Source organism: Carassius carassius, chromosome 21, assembly GCF_963082965.1.
Source record: "Carassius carassius chromosome 21, fCarCar2.1, whole genome shotgun sequence".
NCBI classification, from domain to species: Eukaryota; Metazoa; Chordata; class Actinopteri; order Cypriniformes; family Cyprinidae; genus Carassius; species Carassius carassius.
The window spans coordinates 2340047-2363842 of NC_081775.1; positions in this window are offsets into that span (position 1 = coordinate 2340047).

Sequence of the window (23796 nt, forward strand, 5' to 3'; positions counted from 1 at the left end):
GTGAGAAGGGCTTAAGGTTTGCTGAAGATCTCCCTCAAGCTGTTAAGTAAATTAGAGCCAAGTTTTGGCCTACAATTCAAAAGGCCTGTAGTGAGGGGCTTATTTATAAATCAGCTTATTTCGTCGGGTCGCGGGCCTTCAGTGGGGGCGTTGAGCTTCGTCTCCAGCAGATTGAGGATGCTCAGCAGGATGTTAGAGGTGACGGAGATGAAATGACTTAAATTCTAGACCATCTGCGGCCTTTTTGATTTTTTCATGCCATGTATAGGGCTACAGCTAGAAAGACTCCTCTGCTCAGGATTTATTTTTCTTGTTGATTCTATTTGCCTTTAGTAACGATATGATGCTGCGTTCAGTCCATTGATGGATATATCTTTGCATAAGTAACATTTGTTTGTTTTTTTGTTTTTTTGTATTTTCAAGTAAAGCACATAAAGCACATTCTCAATGGGGGAATAATATTTGGTTTTCCAATTGTTCTGAGTGTTCTGCTGGTGTTCTCACTTTGTTAAATCATCTTAATGGTAATGTCTTACATTCAGAACGTGATAGTAATGGCCATTTTCTCATACATTTATTAACTATTATTAACATAATGGTTTTGATTATCAATATTTATGGGTACAACTGCAATGCGCAGAATGCCCGGTTGCTTGATTTGATAGAACATAGAATTAACCACTACATTTCCTAGTGCGCATATTTTAATGGGAGGAGATTTTAATATTATTAATAGTCAAATTGATCGCTGGCCCCCTGGTAGAAATAACCCGGTAACTACAAAGATAAAATCATTAATGGATAGGTATGGACTAGTAGATACGTGGAGGCAAAAATTTCCAGATGATCCGGGATTTTCTTGGTCTACCAAGAACTGTGGTAACTTTTTGCGCATTGATTATGGGTTAGTATCAAAGGATTTAAACCAAGAAGACATTTCTATTTCTACTCATCCCGCTCCGTTGACCGATCATAAAGCTATTTTAATACGAATTAATATATGTGCACTTACGAGAGAAATAGCCGGAACATCCTATTGGAAACACAATAGCTTGTATTTAAAAATCGAATATGTTAAAACAAAAAAAATAATTGTTTACTTGTATATTTCTTAAAGAAAGCAACTGTAGAACAGTCTTTTTGTAAAAACTGGGAGCTATTCAAATAAGAATGCCAAAAATTCCTGAGATCTTATGGTAGGATGTGTAAGAGCTAGGTGTCACGGTGTCTGGTCTGTGTTTCCCTGGGTGTCCACTAGTGGTCTCATTTCCCCATAGGCACCTCACCGCAGGCACTACAATTCCCACAATCCTTGTCCCTTCATCAAGGTAATTGCACACCTGTTTATTGCACTCAGCTGTTTTCACTTTGATCATCATTATCCTGTCTATTTAAACCTGTCTGTTTTCTCTCTGTGTCATGAAGTCCTTATTTTCTGTCACCTGGTTTCCTCGCGTTCCTTGTGTTTCTTGTTCTTGTTTGTTTGTTTGTTATGACCCCCTGCTTGTTTAGATTCTGATTTTTGGATTACCCAATAAACACACACTGCTCTTGGATCTCTCATCTCCGGTGTCCCGATCGTTACACTAGGAGGGCAGAGGAAAATAATATTATAGTGCATATTTCCTCCATCATAGAGAAGGGCATAAGATAATTTGACAGAAGAAGATCAGCTAAAATTAACAGAATCGCATAGGGTGCATTCGATCACTCCAGGAAGAAGTGGCTTGAGGTGGGCGAGCAAAATTCCTTATATTAAATACTATACATCCACTTAATATTGATGGTACGATTACCTCTGACTCTAAGCTAATCTCTAAATTTTGCTCTATGTTTTATATTAAGTTATACACATCAAATTATTCAGAACATTTAACATCCTTTTTTTCCTCTTTAATAGATTCTAAGAATATTTTAATATTTTAGCCCATAATTATTAAAGAAATATTGGATTAATAATTTAAAAAATAATAAATCACCTGGAACTGTCACAGTGTCTGGGTTGTGTCCCTGGGTTTCCACTAGATGTCCTCCTTTCTCACGGTGTCTGTCACCTTATCACTTCCTGTTCCCTTATTTGGTCACCTTCCTCCTTGTTTAGTTAATTGATTGTTCCCCACCTGTCTCCTGTTTCCCCTTTATCCTTCTGTGTATTTATACCCGGTCTGTCTGAGTCTGTGTGACGGAGTCCTTGTTTAATGTAATGTTAATTCATGTCCGTCAGTTCTTGCCCTTGCCTTGTCTTCTTGTTTGGTTTATGTTTGGATGGATGTTTTTGGTTTCGACTCATGCCTGGACTGTTTACCCTTTGGATTTGCCCTTTAATAAAGTCACATACCTGCACTTGGTTCTCTCTCCTGTGTTCTCTGTAACACCGTTCGTGACAGAAGGACTCCGTCACACTGAGATCCAGCGGTATGTCTTTTTCCCGTTCCCCAGCCAAGATGGCGGAGCGGAGAGCTAAGTATCTCCGGCTGATCGCCCTCCGCCAAGAGGGCAATGAGGTGGGTGCCCTGGCACAGGTGTTCTGGTCCCTGGCCGAGGGTATGGGATACAACGATGCGGCTCTGAAGGATTATTTCAACAGCGGGCTGGATGATCCAGTTTCTCAGGAGGAGATGGGGCATTTAGAGACACTGGAATTCTGGGAATTCGTGTACTTCTTGCAGCATAGGCTTCTGTGGGATGCCCCAGCCACTCCTGTCTCTTCCGCCAAGATGGCCACTAACCCAGCGCCAATGCCCAAGTCAGTCACTGATCCAGATTCATGGCCCAAGATGGCCGCCAGCCCAGCGCCACAGCACAAGATGGCCGCCAGCCCAGCGCCACAGCACAAGATGGCCGCCAGCTTAGAGCCACAGCACAAGATGGCCGCCAGCCCAGCACCACAGCACAAGATGGCCGACTCAACGCCTGAGTCTCCAGACAAGGTGCCACCGACTCGCCATCATAGAGGGCGGAGGAGGAGACAGGCGTCTACCGTTCCTCAAAGCCCGGAGAATGTTGCCGAGCGGACCGCTGCCGTCCAGGAGGACATTCACGAGGCGGTGCCCGAGACTGTTCCGGAGGCCGAGGCGGTGCCTGAGACTGTTCCGGAGGCCAAGGCGGTGCCCGATGCTGAGGCGGTGCCCGATGCTGTTCCGGAGGCCGAGGCGGTGCCCGATGCTGTTCCGGAAGCCGAGGCGGTGCCCGATGCTGTTCCGGAGGCCGAGGCGGTGCCCGATGCTGTTCCGGAGGCCGAGGCGGTGCCCGATGCCGTTCCGGAGGCCGAGGCGGTGCCCGATGCCGTTCCGGAGGCCGATGCCGAGGCGGTGCCCGATGCGGTGCCCGATGCCGAGGCGGTGCCCGATGCTGTTCCGGAGGCCGAGGCGGTGCCCGATGCTGAGGCGGTGCCCGATGCTGTTCCAGAGGCCGAGGCGGTGCCCGATGCTGTTCCGGAGGCCGAGGCGGTGCCGGAGGCCGAGGCGGTGCCCGATGCCGAGGCGGTGCCCGATGCTGTTCCGGAGGCCGAGGCGGTGCCCGATGCCGAGGCGGTGGCCGAGGCGGTGCCCGATGCCGAGGCGGTGCCCGATGCTGTTCCGGAGGCCGAGGCGGTGCCCGATGCTGTTCCGGAGGCCGAGGCGGTGCCCGATGCCGAGGCGGTGCCCGATGCGGTTCCGGAGGCCGAGGCGGTGCCCGATGCCGAGGCGTCTCAAGTCTCCACAGGCAGTCCAGAGTCGAGTCAGGTTCCAGTGAACTTTCCAGAGTCGAGTCAGGTGCCAGTGACCTCTCCAGAGTCAGGGCCAGTCACCGCTGGTCCTCCGGAGTCAGGGCCAGTCACCGATGACCTTCCAGAGTCAGGGCCAGTCACCGATGACCTTCCAGAGTCAGGGCCAGTCACCGATGACCTTCCAGAGTCAGGGCCAGTCACCGATGACCTTCCAGAGTCAGGGCCAGTCACCGTTGAACTTTCAGAGTCAAGTCAAGTCACTGGGTGGTCTGCTGCTCCGCCCTGTTGGACTCCGGCATCGACCACAGGGGCGTGGTGGTCATCTGCTCCACCCTGGAGGACTCTGGCCTTGACCACAAGGGTGTGGTGGTCTTCTGCTCCGCCCTGGGGGGCTTCCGCTCTGACCACATGGACGTGGTGGTCTTCTGCTCCGCCCTGAGGGGCGTTTGCCCTGACCACACGGACGTGGCGGTCTTCTGCTCCGCCCTGGGGGGCTTCATGTTGTTTTTTCCTTTTGTTTTTGTGTTAATGTCTGTCCCTGTCCCTTTCTGTTAGTCTGGCCCTCCGTTCCTCCCCCTGAACCTCCTCCGGTCCTCCTCCCTCCTGGTCTTTACGTGTTGTGTTTCATTCTGGTGCCTGTTCCCCATGTTTTTCTTTTCTGGCCCTCCGTCCCTCCCCCTGAGCCTCCACCTGTCCGCCTCCCTCCTGGTCTGTTTTGTGTCTGTCGTGGAGCGTCTGGGAGCCGCTCCGTAGAGGGGGGGTTCTGTCACAGTGTCTGGGTTGTGTCCCTGGGTTTCCACTAGATGTCCTCCTTTCTCACGGTGTCTGTCACCTTATCACTTCCTGTTCCCTTATTTGGTCACCTTCCTCCTTGTTTAGTTAATTGATTGTTCCCCACCTGTCTCCTGTTTCCCCTTTATCCTTCTGTGTATTTATACCCGGTCTGTCTGAGTCTGTGTGACGGAGTCCTTGTTTAATGTAATGTTAATTCATGTCCGTCAGTTCTTGCCCTTGCCTTGTCTTCTTGTTTGGTTTATGTTTGGATGGATGTTTTTGGTTTCGACTCATGCCTGGACTGTTTACCCTTTGGATTTGCCCTTTAATAAAGTCACATACCTGCACTTGGTTCTCTCTCCTGTGTTCTCTGTAACACCGTTCGTGACAGGAACAGATAGGCTAATATCAGAGTTTTATAAATCTTTCGCCCAGAAGGTGGCTCCTTTCTTACTGCATGTATTCAATGAGAGTATTTCCAGCTGCCATCTAGCATGAATCAAGGTCTTATCACACTTATTCTAAAGTCAAATAAATATTTGTTGTTTATTGATAAATGGCAACCAATATGTCTACTTAATAATGATTATAAAATACTAGCTACAATATTTGCAGAGAGGCTTAAAACTGTTCTAGACTCAATTATTGATCAAACACAATCAGGATTCATGAAGAATAGACACATTGACAATAATATTAGACTCGTTTTGGATATTCTTGATTATTCCCATCTAATTTCTGATCAAAGTTTTATTTTATTTCTGGATTTCTACAAAGCATTTGATACTCTTGAACATAATTATATTTTCCTTAGTCTCAAAAGGTTTGGTTTTGGTCCTTTTTTTGTAATGCAGTTAGAACTTTATATTGTAATGCTAACAGCTCAATTAAACTGAAGCATGGGACTTCATCTAGATTTGATGTTAAAAGGGGTATACTTCAAGGTTGTCCCATTTCTCCTTATTTATTTTTATTGGCTGCGCAGCTATTAGCAGATCATGTTAAGCAAAGTGATCTTACAGGTATCTCTCCAACAGTACCTGGATCAGTGAGCTGCGTCTCGGGGCAATGACGTCACTTCCAGGGAGGCATGTTGTACACACCCATCCCTTGACTCCGCCCCCACGTCAAAACAGTGCCACAAAAAGAGACATGCAGAAAAGTGAAGCGCAAAGGGAAAATGGTATCGCAAGCTCAAACTAGATTGACACGCAAAATAAAAGCAGCGTTGCAGATAAATTAATAGATATGACCATGGAAAATATGTATTGCAAAATTATTGCTTTCGCGCTGTTTCGTTTATGTTTTGCAATTCTTTATTTTTGTTTGCAAAAAGCAAATTTATTTTCCTCAATATTTTAATTTTTGTTTGCAAAACTTTATTTTCTTTTGCAAAACTTTTTTTTTTTGTGTATATATACAGCGTTAAATTGACTTAATCACTTTGATCATCATTAAAGCGTTAAATCAGCGTTAAATCTGTCGTACTATGAGTTTTAAATTTTTCCTGTTTCACCCAGAGAACTTGCAGTTGTCTTTGATGCTGTTCCTTCAGGAGTTATTACTTTATTTAATGCCTTGATAAAATTCTATATTCAGTACCACCTCTTTGTGATCCATTCCAAACAACAGTGGGTAAAGCTTGTCTCGTACCACATTCAAGTAACAAACTGATTCAGGCTCTTTTTTCAGAGGGAAGTTGTATCCAAACCATATATCATTACCTATTGGAGTAATTTTACTAATATGAATATTACAAATTGGAAAAACTTTTGGCTTTTGCCTTATTAATATCTTATTGTGAACAAATTAAGAGAAGTTTCTTTCAAATTAATCCACAGATTCTACCCAGTGAAGATTTACCTAAAGAAATTTAAACCTGATATTGACACAATGTGCAACTTTTGTAATGCACAAGATGAAACGATTGTACATTTATTTTGGCACTGTAATTATACAAATTTGTAACTGACTTTGTGTAACGACTGGGTGAAGGAGTGGCAAGAAGCAAGTGCGAGGTTAACACAATTTAATGGAGACAATGATACAAGACAATACTGAGAGACAAATATGATGCAGGGAGGAATACACAGTCCAGGATGGTGGCGATGAGTGAAGTATCCGGAAGGCGGAGGTGAGTTGGCAGCAGGAGAGGGTGACACAGGAACTGCGGGGAAGCGAGCCGAAGGTAAGTGGTGTTGCTTGGTGGTGGGTTGCGTAGAGTGGACGGGATTCCGGGGAGACACGGACATCCAACGCAGAAACACACAAGAAAGCAAAGCATAGGTCACAAACATGAAACAACGCTCTCACAAACACAAGATGCTAGACAAGCCAATATATAGGAACGAGTAATGAGTGACAGCTGTTGCTGATGACAATTAACGGAGAAGCCCACAAAGTAAACAGTGCTGACGCGTAACACACAGACTTCACCCACAAAGTGCAAAACTCAGAGATCATGGTTTACCAACCGTGACAGTACCCCCCTCTAAGAACGCCTCCTGGAGTTCCCAGAAGGGCCTACCTGCTGATTGTAATCATCAATAAGGGAGTGATCCAGTATGTCCCTAGCATGTACCCAACTCCTCTCCTCCGGACCGTAACCTTCCCAGTCCACCAAGTACTGGAATCCTCGTCCCCTCCGTCTCGAGTCCAGAATACGATTCACCGAATAAGTCGGTTCCCCATCTACGAGACGCGGTGGCGGGGGAACCGGGGTAGGCGGATTAATACGTGAATAAAACACGGGTTTAATTTTGGACACATGGAAGTCGGGATGTATTCTCCTGTACGCTGGAGGTAGTTTGAGGCGGACTGTCAGCGGACTAATGATCTTGGTGACAGTAAATGGGCCAATGAATTTGGGAGCTAATTTATTAGAAACGGAATGGAGAGGAATATTTTTAGTAGAAAGCCACACCTTTTGACCCACGACGTAAATGGGAGGCTTTGACTGGTGGTGATCGGCCTTGGCCTTAGTGTGCTCCCTCATCCAGAGCAGAGTCTCGCGGGCTCTGGTCCAGGTGCGGTGGCACCTCTGGACAAATGCGTGAGCGGAGGGGACCGCGACTTCAGATTCCAGACTAGGAAAAGCTGGTGGCTGGTAACCTAACCTGCACTGAAATGGAGAGAGGCCCGTGGCTGAAACTGGTAACGAATTGTGAGCATACTCCACCATAGAGAGTTGTTGGCTCCAGAAAGAAGGATTCTTGGAGACTAAACATCGCAACGTTCTCTCTAAATCTTGGTTGGCTCGCTCAGACTGCCCGTTACTCTGGGGATGATAACCCGAAGACAGACTAACCGTCACTCCTAGCAATTTACAAAATTCCTTCCAAATTTGGATATGAACTGGGATCCCCTGTCAGAAACCCCTGTTACCACTGGTGCAAACTGAGCAAGCCAAAACAAAATCATGGATGTCACGAGCCATAAGTGGTCACCAGAATCGTTGTTTAACTAAACCCTTGGTTCGGCTTATCCCTGGATGACAAGCAACGTTAGAGCAGTGACCCCACTGAATAACCTAGGACAGTAACTCCTCCGGCACAATTAAACGATTCGGTGGGCAACCGGGCGGAGGCGTTACCCCTTCTAAGGCCGTCTTGACCTTCGATTCAACCTCCCATATGAGTGCTGAGATGACTATTTTCTCAGGAAACATACAGTCGGGAGTCACCGGGCGGGCGGAAGGATCAAAAAGACGTGACAAAGAATCGGGTTTGACATTTTTGTAACCCGGGCGGTACGACAGAGTAAAATCAAAATGACCGAAAAAAAGTGCCCACCGAGCCTGCCTGGAATTGAGCCTTTTGGCAGTTCTAATTTACACTAAATTCTTGTGATCGGTCCAAACAATGAAAGGTACCCCTGACCCTTCCAACCAGTGACGCCACTCCTCTAAAGCTAATTTGACAGCCAACAATTCTCTGCTACCAATGTCATAATTGCGTTCAGCAGGAGATAAACGATATGAGAAAAATGCGCAGGGATGCATCTTATCGTCCGAGGCAGCACGTTGGGAAAGAACTGCTCCTACCCCCACCTCTGATGCATCGACCTCCACCACGAACTGCCGTGTGGGATCAGGGGCTACAAGGATGGGAGCCAAAACGAAGCGGCTCTTGATGTTGGTAAATGCAGTCTTGGCTGCATCCGACCACCTGAACGGAGTACTCGGGTAGGTCAAGGCCGTCAGAGGTGAGACTAGTTGGCAGAAATTACGAATGAAACGTCTATAAAAATTGGCGAACCCCAGAAAATGCTGTAAGGCCTTACGGGAATCTGGAGATGGCCAATCTATCACAGCCTTAACTTTGTCAGGATCCATACGTATTCCCTCGGACGAGACGATATACCCTAGGAAGGGGACAGACTGTGCATGGAATACACATTTCTCCGCCTTGACAAAAATCCCATTCTCGAGTAATCTCTGGAGCACTCGTCTGATGTGTTGAACATGTTCCTGGAGAGATGAATAAAAAATCAGTATATCATCCAGGTTAACATATATAAACTGATCTACCACTTCTCTCAACATGTCATTAACGAGTGCTTGGAAAACCCTGGCGAGTTGGAGAGCCCGAACGGCATCACCAAATATTCAAAGTGCCCTCTAGGGGTGTTAAAGGCGGTTTTCCATTCATCCCCCTTCCTGATGCGGACCAAATGATAAGCGTTACGTAAATCCAATTTTGTGAATACGGATGCTCCCTGTAACCTCTCAAAAGCTGAAGACATCAACGGTAACGGATAGGTGTTCTTTATTGTGATGTTGTTAAGCTCTCAGTAGTCAATACAAGGTCACAGAGAACCATCCTTCTAACCCACAAAAAAGAATCCCGCCCCCGCTGGAGAAGAGGAAGGGCGGATAAACCTCGATGCCAAGGAATCAGAAATGTATTTCTCCATGGCCTTCCTCTCCGGAATAGAAAGAGAGTTGTAACAGTCACTGTCTGTCACATTATTTACTTGTTCTCATGGTCAGTGCTATGTTCATCCCATCCACTATTACCTTTGGCCCCAGAGTCCAGAGGGGCGTGACAGTCGTGAGGGTGGTTCTCCCACCGCAGTTTCACCGGAAGGAGAGTCGAAGATGTGGTTGAGGACTTCCCGGCGGAGATCCCACCCGATAGTAGCCTCAAACTTATTACCGGGCTGGCTCTTTTAACGGGCATGAATGGATGGAATGCTCCGAGCCACCGCAATATAAACATAGTCCTTGGGACCTCCGCCGCTCTCTCTCCCTACGGGAAAGCCGAGCTCTACCCACCTGCATGGGTTCGTGATCATAGACGGGACCGACCATGTTCTCTGGACCCGAGAGGCCCCTTTCCGGAGAGACGTAATGGCGTGTTGGACTGACTTGTCTACCCAGGCGATTAATCCGTGCATCAACTCGTAAGGCCAAGTCGATAAGACCATTTAGTGTGGGGGGCAGCTCGAGGAGGTAGATCTCCTTCTGAACACGGTCAGCCAGCCCATGCAGGAATCGATCCCACTGAGCCGCCTCATTCCACTGGCACGCGGCTGCCAGGGTGCGGAATTGAATGGAATAGTCCGCCACCGATGATTTCCCTTGTCGGAGGTCCGAGAGCTGGTGAGCGGCCTCCCTGCCAGCCGCGGCTCGATCGATGGAACGAGGCGCAACACGGATGTTGATTCTCCCACACCGCCGTCCCCCATAAGGCGGCCCTGCCAGAGAGTAGGGTAAGATCAAAAGCAACCTTGGACTCTTCTGTCGCGAAGGTGCGGGGCTGCAATGCAAAATGCATGGAACATTTGTTGAGGAAAGTCTTGCAAAAGTTACTCACCGGAGTAGCTCTCTGGCGCCGGAAGTCGCGGCTCCGGCCGGAAGTGGTCCTGGGAGGTTTCCCGGGGGACGGGCGGTGCAGGCGGTGCGGTGGGCGCAGTGGGAGAGGTGAGTTGATGGATCTGCTGGGTGAGCTTGGACACCTGTGTCACCAGCACTTGGATCACGCGTCCGGTGTTCATGATGCTCTCCTGCTGCTGATCCATATGGTTGACGCTGTGATGAATGAATTCGGAAAGTGAAGTGGTGCTCGCTGCTTCCATGTTTGGTGAGAGCGTTCTGTAATGACTGGGTGAAGGAGTGGCAGGAAGCATGTGCGAGGTTAACACAATTTAATGGAGACAATGATACAAGACAATACTGAGACACAAATATGATGCATAGAGGAATACACAGTCCAGGAAGGTGGCAATGAGTGAAGTATCCGGAAGGCGGAGGTGAGTTGGCAGCAGGAGAGGGTGACACAGGAACTGCGGGGAAGCGAGCCGAAGGTAAGTGGTGTTGCTTGGTGGTGGGTTGCGTAGAGTGGACGGGGTTCCGGGGAGACACGGACATCCAACGCAGAAACACACAAGAAAGCAAAGCATAGGTCACAAACATGAAACAACGCTCTCACAAACACAAGACGCTAGACAAGCCAATATCTAGGGATGAGTAATGAGTGACAACTGTTGCTGATGACAATTAATGGAGACACCCACAAACTAATCAGTGCTGACGCGTAACACACAGACTTCACCCACAAAGTGCAAAACCCAGAGATCACGGTTTACCAACCGTGACACTTTGTGTACTCTAACTTTTCTTTGTTTTGGAAAGATGTTTTGTTTGGTTTTGTGGATGTAGAAAAAAATATTATGAACGAATTTTATCTTATAAATCTTTTACTTCTCCTAGCCAAATATTCACAAGTGTAAATTTTCCAATAATAAGACAGATTTTAAGGTTTTTTTAGAGAGCTGCAACAATATTTTGAAATGCTTTCAGCATCAGAAAATACTAAAGCAAGGAAAACACTACTTGTTTTGTCATTTTCAGAATTCCACTGTAAAATGTATCACTTTGCATTATATTTTTTCAGTTTGCTAACTTACTTTAATTACTTAGTATATATATAAAATTATTTTTATTCAGAAGTTAATAGTTTTTTTTTCTCCACTGGCTGTTCTCGGTGTTCCGTTTATTTCTGGTTTATTTTATTGTTATTGTGATATTTTGTAATGTGTTATTTGATTCAATAGGTAATAAAAAAAATGGACATTGTCACACGCGGTGGTGTGTTTTGGTGACGTCATAGACGCATGCACACTACCGATCTATGGATTATAATGCGCATGCGCTGGTCTTGAGTGACACGCATGCTCAATATTGTATTAAGATAGTGTTCTAAACTCTATAGTAGTAGTACTGATGAATAGTAATAAGTAATTATATACATTTATTTAAAGCTCTATATTATTTACAGTTTCAGAGTAGAGCCACTGCTCCTCCACATCGAGAGGAGCCAGCTAAGGTGGCTCGGGCATCTGTTCCAGATGCCTTCCTGGGAAGGTGTTCTGGGCACCTCCCATCGGGAGGAGGCCCCGGGAAAGACAGAGGACACGCTGGAGGGACTATGTCTATCAGCTGGCCTGGGAACGCCTCAGTTATTGTGATATTTTGTAATGTGTTATTTGATTAAATAGTTAATAAAAAAATAAAAATGGACGTTGTCACACGCGGTGGTGTGTTTTGGTGACGTCACGTGACTGGTCTTGAGTGACACGCATGCTCAACATTTTAAATCTAAATTTGGTGGATTAATGTCACGGCAAGTATTTTTTTTTTTTATGTGCATATATAGAATATTTTAAAATAAAGCCATTTTATTTTATTCAGGTCATATTGCTGTTTATTGGAAGCAAAAATGAGTCAAGTAATTGTCTCTGTAATTTTAATCCTAAAAGGTACAATACAGTCTGTATACAACTTAAAATACCAGTACACATTCATGGGGAAAATGCAAAAATATTAACAGCACCAAAAAATAAATAAATAAATAAATAAAATGAACCATATATATATATATATATATATATATATATATATATATATATATATATATATATATAAATTGTTGTCATTGGGGCTTTAGTGATTGCCGTCACAGATGAAGCAGTCTGCTGAGCACTAACCTTCAAACTCTTTGGCCAAGTAAAATACACAAAGGATTCCTGTCCTTCCATCGCCAATATAGCCTGGCTGGAAGTCTTTAAATAAGTCCCCACAACAAAGGCAACTGGTCACTTTATTTGGCACTCTGTAAATCTCCTTGAAGTCTCTGGAGTATGCACTCCAGTCGACAACACCTATTGCAAGAAATAAATTTAAAGCAATAAAAAGTTTAAGCAAAGCTTAAAATGCATTTGCAGCTTAAACTTAGTGTAGAACTATCTACTGGTATAAATATAAAAAAAAAAAAAAAATGAAAACTCACTGTCAAGCCAGGCAAAATAAGCCTCTTTTCTGAATGATGTATCACAAAAAACATCATGGAAAAGCCAGCACGTCAGAGACAGTCTGAAGAAGGCCACATCTCCATCTTCTTTGACCACATTCATGAGGATATGTCTCAGGATCTCAGGTGGCATCTGCTGAAAAAAAAATTGGTTAATATTAATATTATTCAATATAAAATACTAGCCAAATAATAGTTTAAAATGTTAAAAATAACATTTGGAACAGGGAAAACTCCCACCTTCTGCTTCCATTTCCCATTCTCCTAAAGAAAGCAAGAAAAAGAAATGAAAAAGAATTAATAGAAAAAACAAAGAAAGAAAGAAAGAAAGAAAAAAAGATTACACCAATATATCAATCATGAAATATTTATGGAAAAAGTAACTTGAACATTTGTTGTCAGATTAGTTTTAGTTAAACTTATACCTGTTTTTATTTCTTTGTGCCTTTTTCTGAGTAGCTCTCTTTCAGCATCTGATCTTAAATGACATAAATTACTGTTCTCCAGTCCCAGCGGCAATCCCTTCTGGGCTCAGTTCACAGTACACCGGGCTCTGGACATCCAGGCAGCCAACGGAACCTCTTGCACCTCCATACTGGTGGCCCAGTATGTCCTGGGATGTCATCAGGTACGTCTGCAGTTGCTCAGTTTTTGACATGTCTTCCACTCCATGTCAGACTACCTGATGGAGTGGGAGGGGTACATTCCTGGGTGGCCAAGCATGACATTCTAAACCCCATGCTACTTGAAGGGTTCCATTGACAACATCCTAATCGTCCCGTACCCAGAGGCTGTGGTAACACTTGTCGTTGCGTCAGGGTGTCAGGAGCTGCCCCTGGAGGAGGGGGTAATGTCAGGAACTTACCGTCGCAGCCAATCATCACCCGCACCTGGCTCTCCAAGCAGGATCCCAATCACTGGAGTACTGATCACCTGCACCCAGTTATCTCTCACCAGGATAGAGACACCTCATACTCAGTACTCCGGTGTCTGGTCTACCATTCACTACCCATTGAACTGGTGCCTGATCTCTTTCTACTAACCTCTCTTTGCTATGTCCTCAGATATCCTCACGACAATCTCTTGTGAACTACATATGCTGACTCTCCATATGATTATCTCCAGAGCTCTGGAAGTTCACTTCTCAACAACCCAACAACACCTTGTCACTGAAACACTTGTAAATAAACTACTCACTAAACCCTCCATCTCCATAGTGTTTAGTGACGGATCATTTGTGTATACTTTCTCGCTCCAAAAAAAAAAACAGTTCTACACAGAAATAGTTTTAAGTTAAAGCATTTTTTATCTATCCATCCATCTTCGTCCACTTATCCGGGGCCGGGTCACGGGGGCAGCAATCGAAGTAGAGACGCCCAGACTTCCCTCTCCCTAGACACTTCCTCCAGCTCTTCCGGGGGGATACTGAGGCTTTCCTAGGCCAGCCAAGAGACATAGTCCCTCCAGTGTGTCCTCTGTATTTCACGGGGCCTCCTCCCGGTGGGACGTGCCCTGAACACCTTCCCAGGAAGGCATCCAGGAGGCATCCATCACAGATGTCCGAGCCACCTCAGCTGGCTCCCCTCGATGTGGAGGAGCAGCGGCTCTGCTCTGAGCTCCTCCCAAGTGGCAGAGCTCCTCACCCTATCTCTAAGGGAGCACCCAGCCACCCTGCGGAGAAAGCTAATTTCGGCCGTCTGTATCCAGGATCTTGTCCTTTCGGTCATGACCCACAGTTCATGACCATAGGTGAGAGTAGGAACATAGATTGAGCGGTAAATAGAGAGCTTCGCCTTACAGCTCAGCTCCTTCTTTACCACGACAGACAGGTACATTGACCGCATCACTGAGGTTCAGATCAGGGGGGCCATTCCTCCCAATCACACCCCTCCAGGTGTCACTGTCACTGCCCACATAAGCATTGAAGTCCCCCAGTAGTATGACTATCTCCAGTCAGTACCTCAAAACCTACCGCACAAGCTCAGGCTCCTTCCCCGCAAGTGAGGTGACATTCAACGTCCCTAAGGCCAGTATCCATGTCCAGAGATCAGGTCGTCAGGGTCCCTGCCTTCGACCGTTGCCCGATCCCCATTGCACTAGCCCCTTATGATTCCTCCCACAGATGGTGGGTCCACGGGAGGTTTTTTTAACTAGAAAAACAAAAACAAGTGTAAGTATGATTATATACTTTGCATAAAAATGCAAAACAATTCAACATGCTATCTTCATTTGGTTATTGCTTTGTGGATGCATCCAGCATGGCCTGTTTGGTGGCACATTTTGTAGGGCTGTCATGTCTATCACTGGCTAGGGTCTGAAAAGACACAAAATATTATGATCCAACTGTATTAAGTGAAGTGAGATTTTGCAAGTGCTGTGTTTATAATGGCATTACGTACAGTGTACTTGGTCTATTTGTGTAATATCACAGGTGTGTCTCTCACTATAATTAAAATGAGAATCGCTGTGAGCATTATACAAGGCATGTCAGCTAAACACGTTTACACCAATTTGGATACATAACACTACATAAGACTATACATGTTGAAACAACAAAACATTAAATTAAGATTACAAAGATTAAATTCCTACCAATATACAATCACTGTTAATTAATCCACCGTTTTTTCTGTAGAGTCTACTTGGAAGACCAAAGCACATGCGTACGCTACTATCTTAGGTAATATTTCTGACAAAAAATATTTTCTATTAAAGGGGTCATTTTGTGAATAGATAAGATCCCTAAAGTTGCAAAGAGTAAAGTCTCAAACCAAAAGAGATATTCTTTATAAAAGTTAAGACTCATCAACGTTCTCCTAAAATGCCTTCAAACATGCCCCCACATGTCTAGTCATGATGTGGGAAGATTTGCATAACGCCACCCAAATGTTCATGCAAAGAAAGAAGGTGTAACTTAATTATTGCTGCCATCTTGCTGCCACCATGTTGTGAAGACGCTGTGTGTTTCGTTGCAAAAGCAACCTGTTTCCTGATCCTGGGAGAGAAGACTATAATGAAATAAGTACCTCGTTTATAATGGGTTTTATTGTTTTTGTCTCGTCGCTCTGGGACACATCATTACAGTATGGTAAGGGGGTAACATTTCTGTCACAAGCTTTAAGTATTCAGGATAATCACAACACACTGAAGAGCTGGCCAATCAGAGCACACCTCTCTTTTCAGAACGATGACCTTTGTAAAAATCAACACCTTTCAGAAAGACGGGCATAGAGGAGAAACAATAATGTACAGTATGTGGAAAATAATGTGTTTTATGAAAACCACATAAACACATTTCATTATAACAAATGCACAAAATAATGTTCTTTTTAGCAACATCATATGGCCCATTTAAAATAAAGTCAAATTTAATTAGCCTATTTGGCTACGTGGTGGCTCTTTCTGCTTTCACTTAAAAACCCTTAAGCCCTTCTGAAGTCAAATGAATCGTCGCCCTGAATCAGGTGTTGCGTTCGGTGAGGGCTTTATGAGTCTATATAAAACCAACGGTTCAGTTTCAGCAATCTGAGCAGCTGTTTGTATGCTTCGGAGGCAGCACCAAAGGGCAGCCTGTCTACAAACAACGGTTGTCACATTGGGTGGTCGATGCTATTGCCTTGACATATTCCACCCGTGGTATGGAATGTCCTATTGGTGTCAGAGCCCATTCGACGAGGGCAGTCGCATGTGTGTTCTCATGGGCGTGGACTAAGGGAGTTTCTATCAAAGTAATGATGAAATTTGCAAATCTCTGAACAAAGGGTTAGGAAAAATAAATAGTGCAAGACTCTGACAGATGGAAACGTGATTATCATGCATAAGGATGAAACACAACATAATAAGGCACTAAGTATAAATTTGGTGCTTTGATAAAAGTTGCACTGAAGAAGAAGGGGGTCAGGTAATTGGAGCAAAATGGCTTCAAAATGTGAGAAATAAAGAAAGGATGGACAGTCTATCAGTTATGCTTCAGTTTGACGAAGAAAGAATGCCAAAGAGTGTAAAAATAGGTTATGTAAGTTACCCAGTAAGACCATAAGTACTTCCTCCACTTAGATGCTACAAATGGCAGAAGTATGGACATGTTAGTGCAGTTTGCAGAGGAAAACAATGTTGTGCGAGATGTGGGGGTGATCATGTACAGTATAGGGTAAATGTGGCGAAGGAGAGAAGCAAAATGCTGTAGTTGCAGAAGTGAGCATAGTGCTGGATTTGGGGGATGCACTGCATGCTTGCACGTTGTGGTGAAGTCTGTGTGTTTCGTGTCTGCACTGATTAGTTTGTGGGCGTCTCCATTAATTGTCATCAGCAGCAGCTGTCACTCATTACTCATCCCCTATATATTGGATTGTCTCACGTCTTGTGTTTGTGAGATCGTTGTTTAATGTCGTTTACCCTGTTTGACGGCTTCAGTGTTGTCTGCGTTGGATGTCCGTGTTTTCCCAGAACCTCATCCACTCTACGCACTTCCACTCAGCTACAAACATTTACCTTCGGCTCTATTCCCCGCAGTTCCTGTGCCATCCTCTCCTGCTGCCTTCTCACCGCCATCATCCGGATTCCTCACCTTCTCACTACCATCTTGGATTGTCGTCTTCCCAGCATCAGTCCCTTCATGTTTGTTTGTTTGTTTATTTTCATTAAAACTGTTAACTCGCATTTGTTTCCAGTCTTTCCTTCACTCCACCGTCACAATAGGGCGTAATTTAGATATATTTTTGAGATGGAAAAATGCAGTTTTACAAATGCTAGAAACGTGGCTTTCTAAGGAAAGATTGCGTTCAAATAGCACACCAAGGTTCCTAACTGATGACGAAGAATTAACAGAGCAACCATCAAGTCTTAGACAGTGTTCTAGGTTATGACAAGCGGAGTTTTTAGGTCCTATAATCAACACCTCTGTTTTTTCAGAATTTAGCAGTAAGAAATGACTCGTCATCCAGTTTTTTATATCGACTATGCATTCCATTAGTTTTTCAAATTGGTGTGTTTCACCGGGCCGCGAAGAAATATAGAGCTGAGTATCATCAGCATAACAGGGAAACCTAACACCATGTTTCCTGATGATATCACCAAGGGTAACATATAAAGTGTGAAGAGTAGCGGCCCTAGTACTGAGCCTTGAGGTACTCCATACTGCACTTGTGATTGATATGATACATCTTCATTCACTGCTCCGAACTGATGGCGGTCATATAAGTATGATTTAAACCATGCTAATGCACTTCCACTGATGCCAACAAAGTGTTCAAGTCTATGCAAAAGAATGTTGTGGTCAATTGTGTCAAACGCAGCACTAAGATCCAATAAAACTAATAGAGAGATACACCCACGATCAGATGATAAGAGCAGATCATTTGTAACTATAAAGAGAGCAGTCTCAGTACTATGATACGGTCTAAATCCTGACTGGAAATCCTCACATATACCATTTTTCTCTAAGAAAGAAATATAATTGTGAGGATACCACCTTTTCTAGTATCTTGGACAGAAAAGGGAGATTCGAGATTGGTCTATAATTAACTAGTTCTTTGGGGTCAAGTTGTGGTTTTTTGATGAGAGGCTTAATAACAGCCAGTTTGAAGGTTTTGGGGACATATCCTAATGACAATGAGGAATTAATAATAGTCAGAAAAGGATCTATGACTTCTGGAAGCACCTCTTTTAGGAGCTTAGATGGTATAAGGTCTAACATACATGTTGTTGGTTTAGATGATTTAACAAGTTTATACAATTCTTCCTCTCCTATAGTAGAGAATGAGTGGAACTGTTCCTCAGGGGGTCTATAGTGCACTGTCTGATGTGATACTGTAGCTGACGGCTGAATGGTTGCAATATTATCTCTAATAGTATCGATTTTAGAAGTAAAGTAGTTCATAAAGTCATTACTGCTGTGGTGTTGGGAAATGGCTTTATTTTTCGTTAATTTAGCCACTGTATGGAATGAATACCTGAGGTTATGTTTGTTTTCTTCTAAAAGAGAAGAAAAGTAATCGGATCTAGCAGTTTTTAATGCTTTTCTGTAGGACAGGTTTCTTTCCCGCCAAGCAATACGAAATACCTCTAGTTTTGTTTTCCTCCAGCTGTGGTCCATTTTTCGGGCTGCTCTCTTTAGGGTGCGAGTATGCTCATTATACCATGGTGTCAAACTGTTTTCCTTAACCTTCCTTAAGCGTAATTGAGCAACTGTATTTAAAGTGCTAGAAAAGAGAGAGTCCATAGTTTCTGTTACATCATCAAGTTGTTCTGAGGTTTTGGATATGCTAAGGAATTTGAATACATCAGGAAGGTAACTTAAAAAGCTGTCTTTTGTGGTAGAAGTGATGGTTCTTCCATACTTGTAACAAGAAGTAGAATTTACAATTTTGGCTATATGAAGTTTGCACAGAACTAAATAATGATCTGAGATATCATCACTTGGCTGAATAATTTCATCACTATCAACATCAATTCCATGTGACAGTATTAAATCTAGAGTATGATTTCGACAATGAGTAGGTCCTGAAACGTGTAGTCTAACCCCAATAGAGTTCAGAATGTCTATAAATGCTGATCCCAATGCATCTTTTTCATTATCAACATGGATATTAAAATCACCAACTATTAAAACTTTATCTGCAGCCAGAACTAACTCGGATGTAAAATCACCAAACTCTTTAATAAAGTCTGTATGGTTCCCTGGTGGCCTGTATACAGTAGCCAGTACAAACATAACAGGGGATTTATCATTAACATTTGTTTCTCTGAATAATGTTATATGAAGCACCATTACTTCAAACGAGTTATACTTGAAGCCTGCCCTCTGAGAAATCCTGAAAACGTTGTTATAAATTGAAGCAACACCTCCCCCTTTGCCTTTTAGACGCGGCTCATGTTTATAACAGTAATCTTGGGGGGTGGACTCATTTAAAATAATGTAATCATCAGGTTTTAGCCAGGTTTCTGTCAAACAGAGTACATCTATATTATGATCAGTGATCATATTATTTACAAAAAGTTTTTTCGTAGAAAAGGATCTGATATTCAATAAGCCAAGCTTTATCATTTGTTTATCCATATTGCATCTGTTTTTTATCTGGTGAACCTCAATTAAATTGTTAATCTTAACTTGGTTTGGACATTTTTTGTATTTTCTAGTTCGGGGAACAGACACAGTCTCTATAGTGTGATATCTAGGTGAAAGAGTCTCTATGTGCTGAGAATTAACTGACCTCTGTGAGGGGAGGCAGCTAGCAGACGGTCGGTTTAGCCATTCATCCTGGCTGTTGAGTATAAACACTCCAAACAGGATCTGAAGTCACTTCCTGTTTGTTGTTGCCGTTTGTATTGCGTTTGAGCTCCATCACTACATTCTTTTTATCGACTATTTTTTACCTTAAAAATCAATTTAATACACCATAATCTCTGTTTCTATAACGTGTCAATATATCGTATTCTACAACAAAACCAATCAGAGCGCCTCGTTATCACTAGTTTTAATTTGATCTCCCGGGTCCACTATAAGCTTATAGCCCATTATCATCAACAGTGTGGTTGCTGCTAACCGCACTTTCATTACTAATACTCTATTCACACACATTACCATTGCTTTACTCACTGTAACTTGCTTTCATGGCGGATGAATGTCTACCTTTGATTGCAGGTGAGGACACGTTCGAGTTGGAGGCCATGGAGAAGCAGATTCGCGACCTGGAGGTGAGGCAGGCCCAGCTGAGAGAGCGGAGAGCCGCGCTGGAATCCTCCCGGGCTGACGCTCACAAGTCCGGCTTAAGTATACAGTGCACTGCTAAAAGTCCCACCATGTCTACTCCGTGTGTTTCTTTGCACAGGCCTGGTGCACCCAGGATGCAATCATCCCAGATGTCCTTCACTACAGAACCGGGACACCACAGACCCTGGGTGCATCCACAGTGTAGGACGTGAGCCAGGCCCCAGGCGACGACTTCTCCCCCTCTGGTCTTCGAGATCTCCACCTAGAACCGCTTTGCTCCGCTCTGCGAGACAGGACGCGATGCTGTGATCATCCTAGACTCCATCGTCCAACACGTCCGTGCTACGTAAGCCGAAGGTAAAGTGCACACTCACTGTTTCCCTGGTGCTCGTGTTCTCTATGTTTATGTGCAGATACCCGCAATCCTGAAGGCCGACGAGAGCCCCAGAGCGATCTTGCTTCACACCGGGGTTAACGACACCACACTGTGGCAGACGGAGACGCTGAAGAGGAACTTCAGGAGCCTAATCGAGACGGTTCACAGCACGATGCCCGCGGCGAAGATCATCATGTCAGGACCACTGTCCACGTATCAACGAGGACACCAAAGGTTCAGTAGACTTGTTGCTTTAAATGAATGGTGTCACGATCGGTGTTACTGCAAACACAGAGAGGGAACCAATTGCAGGTAAGTCATTTATTAAGGGGTAATCCAACGGGGTAAACAGTCCAGGCAGGGTCAAAACCAGAGTATCCAATAAACCAGAAAACAGACAAGAACACACGGCAAGATCAAGACTATGGATTACCTTTAACGTAAGACATTAAACAAGGACTCCGTAACACAGACTCAGACAGACCGGGTATAAATACACAGAAGGATAATGAGGGAACAGGAGACAGGTGGGGAACAATCAATTACTCAACAAGGAGGAAGGTGACCAAATAAGGTAACAGGAAGTGATAAGGTGACAGACACCGTGAGAAAGGAGGACATCAAGTGGAACCCCAGAGAACACAACCCAGACACTGTGACAATACTCCCCCTCTACGGAGCGGCTCCCAGACGCTCCACGACAAGACACGACACAGACCAGGAGGGAGGCGGACAGGTGGAGGCTCAGGGGGAGGGACGGAGGGCCAGACTCACTGAGGGGAACAGACAGAAACATAACAGAAACCAAGAAACACAAAACAGAAGTCCATTAAGGACATCATGTGGCGCCCCCCAGGGCGGAGCAGAAGACCACCACAGCCATGTGGTCAAGGCGGAAGCTCCCCAGGGCGGAGCAGAAGACCACCACAACCGTGAGGTCAGGAATGAAGCCCCCCAGGGCGGAGAAGAAGGCCACCACCACCGTGTGGTCAGGGCGGAAGCCCCCCAGGGCGGAGCAGAAGACCACCACAACCATGTGGTCAGGACGGAAGCCCCCCAGGGCGGAGCAGAAGACCACCACGTCCTTGTGGACGAAGCCAGAGTCCTCCAGGGCGGAGCGGAAGACCCCACAGCCATGTGGTCAGGACCAGAGCCCCCCAAGGCGGAGCAGACCTCTGTGCGGCTGGACCAACGGGACGACGAAACTCTGGTAATCCCCTGGTGTCCTTACTGGACTCCAGAAGATTGGTGCAGGCCTGACACTGCTCATGAAGATCATTGGTGACTTGTATTTGTACATGAAGATCATTGGTGACTTGCATTTGCTCATGAAGATCAATGGTGACTTGCATTTGCTCATGAAGATCAATGGTGAATTGCATTTGCTCATGAAGATCAATGGTGACTTGCATTTGTTCATGAAGATCAGAGGTGACTTGCATTTGTTCATGAAGATCAGAGGTGACTTGACTCAGTCCTTGAAAATCACCGGAGACTTGACTCAGTCCTTGAAAATCACCAGTGACTTGACTCAGTCCTTGAAAATCACCAGTGATTTGACTTGACTCTGAAAGATCAACGGTGACCAGCCTAGTCTCTGGAAAGTCCATGGTACCTAGCCCTGACTCTGGAGGATCAGCGGTGACTAGCCCTGACTCTGGAGGATCAGCGGTGACTAGCCCTGACTCTGGAGGATCAGCGGTGACTAGCCCTGGCTCTGGAGGATCAGCGGTGACTAGCCCTGACTCTGGAGGATCAGCGGTGACTAGCCCTGACTCTGGAGGATCAGCGGTGACTAGCCCTGACTCTGGAGGATCAGCGGTGACTAGCCCTGACTCTGGAGGATCAGCGGTGACTAGCCCTGACTCTGGAGGATCAGCGGTGACTAGCCCTGACTCTGGAGGATCAGCGGTGACTAGCCCTGACTCTGGAGGATCAGCGGTGACTAGCCCTGACTCTGGAAGGTCATCGGTGACTAGCCCTGAATCTGGAAGGTCATCGGTGATTAGCCCTGAATCTGGAAGGTCATCGGTGACTAGCCCTGACTCTGGAAGGTCATCGGTGACTAGCCCTGACTCTGGAGAGTTCACTGGAGCCTGACTCGACTCTGGAGAGTTCACTGGAGCCTGACTCGACTCTGGAGAGTTCACTGGAGCCTGACTCGACTCTGGAGAGTTCACTGGAGCCTGACTCGACTCTGGAGGGTCAACTGGAGCCTGACTCGACTCTGGAGGGTCAACTGGAGCCTGACTCGACTCTGGAGGGTCAACTGGAACCTGACTCGACTCTGGAGGGTCAATTGGAACCTGACTCGACTCTGGCGGGTCAGCTGTGACTCTCATCCTGTGCAGCGGCGCTGGGCAAGCAGCCCTCTTGGGCCATGACTCTGGACAGGCGGCCATCTTGTACTGTGGTGCTGGGCTGGTGGCCATCTTGGGTTGTGGCGCTGGACTGGCGGCCATCTTGTACTGTGGCGCTGGACCGGTGGCCAATTTGGGCATTGACGCTGGGTTAGCGGCCATCTTGTGCTGTGGCGCTGGACTGACGGCCATCTTGTGCTGTGGCGCTGGACTGACGGCCATCTTGTGCTGTGTCAAAAATGACATACCGCTGGTTCCTAGTGTGATGGAGTCCTTCTGTCACGATCGGTGTTACTGCAAACACAGAGAGGGAACCAATTGCAGGTAAGTCATTTATTAAGGGGTAATCCAACGGGGTAAACAGTCCAGGCAGGGTCAAAACCAGAGTATCCAATAAACCAGAAAACAGACAAGAACACACGGCAAGATCAAGACTACGGATTAACTTTAACATAAGACATTAAACAAGGACTCCGTAACACAGACTCAGACAGACCGGGTTTAAATACACAGCAGGATAATGAGGGAACAGGAGACAGGTGGGGAACAATCAA